The following is a 1311-nucleotide window of genomic DNA, read 5'->3' as shown; positions in this document are numbered from 1 at the left end:
AAAATCGGATGCAATGTGAATCCAGCATATGGATTCCGGCCCTAGTGACTTTATGCGAGAAAACTGCAGTGTCGCGTATCTGGTGAAGTCTGGGCATCCGTCGCTGCTGGTGAGTTGGTCGCATAGAGATATAAGAATAGAGGGCAAAAGCCGTAGGTACAGGCGTTAGCGGGATAGAAAGAGAACGCTGCATAGTTACTCGTGCCATTCTTGTTTAATGACGCATGCGCGCAGCCCATCCATGTTTACTTACAAGCATGGTAGTGAATATGCCGGAATTAACCGCTTTCGATTTTACAAATGTTTTTGTGTACAGTTTTTTTAAAAAATGACTGTAAAGTGTATCGTGTGCAAAAAAGAATCAAACCGATTTTCTGATCGCAGTTTTCATAAGTAAGTACACACATATTGTACGTATACATAACAAACATACAAACCTAACCTTAATAAACATTGTAATTAATTGTATAAAAATTGATATCTGTAGTTTCAATGATACTTTTCTATTTTAACTATAATTTCTTTATTTTTTACTTTATTTACCATAATTCTTGCTTAATGACACATATTCTCATCATAATTTTCATCATATACATGATAAAGAAGAATATTAAAGGTACCATTTCTTCTGTATTTGCAATATTACTTTTTTAACACCATTATTTTCATTACAATTAATTAAATCATACATGAGGATTGTTTATTTATAAATCTAGCATTGCATTTTAACATTTTCAGTCCTATCAAATATGTAACGCGTACTTATCACGACAGTGTCCAAAACATGAATTTGGACACTGTCGTGCTTATAAACAAAATATTTCGCATCATTTCCATATTCTTTCTTCATGATTTTAGAAAGGAACATGTTTTCCGCTGTCTTCGCCAAAAAATCCGAATGTTTTTAATACATTTTCATGTCAAAATCAATTACTTTGCATTACAACTCATCCGCCGGCGTTTGAAATCCATCGGCTCCGCGGGGGCCACGGCCGGCCAACCAGCGCGAAGTCATACTGCGCGTGCGCGAGATTAGACAAAGACACACAGGGAAACTATGCATCGTTCTCTTTCTATTCGTCTATCGCAGCCACTCACGCGTCAGCCTACTGCTGACGCGCTCTATTCTTATATCTCTATGGTTGGTCGCCGTATCGTTATGTCGTGCGCAAGTCATACGAATGCTCATTAGAGGTTTTGTGTTGTTTTTTTTTGGTCTGTGGTGTAGTTTCGTGGTCGAAGAGTACAAAGTAAATCTTGGAGTGAAATCGAAGCACAGCGCGATCACCTCGCGTGTGATTGCGCGTCGTG

This window comes from Mycetomoellerius zeteki, unplaced genomic scaffold (assembly GCF_001594055.1).
Source record: "Mycetomoellerius zeteki isolate Tzet28-1 unplaced genomic scaffold, Tzet1.0 scaffold111, whole genome shotgun sequence".
NCBI lineage: Eukaryota > Metazoa > Arthropoda > Insecta > Hymenoptera > Formicidae > Mycetomoellerius > Mycetomoellerius zeteki.
The sequence above is the reverse complement of the archived record's forward strand: the minus strand, read 5'-3'. Positions refer to the sequence as shown.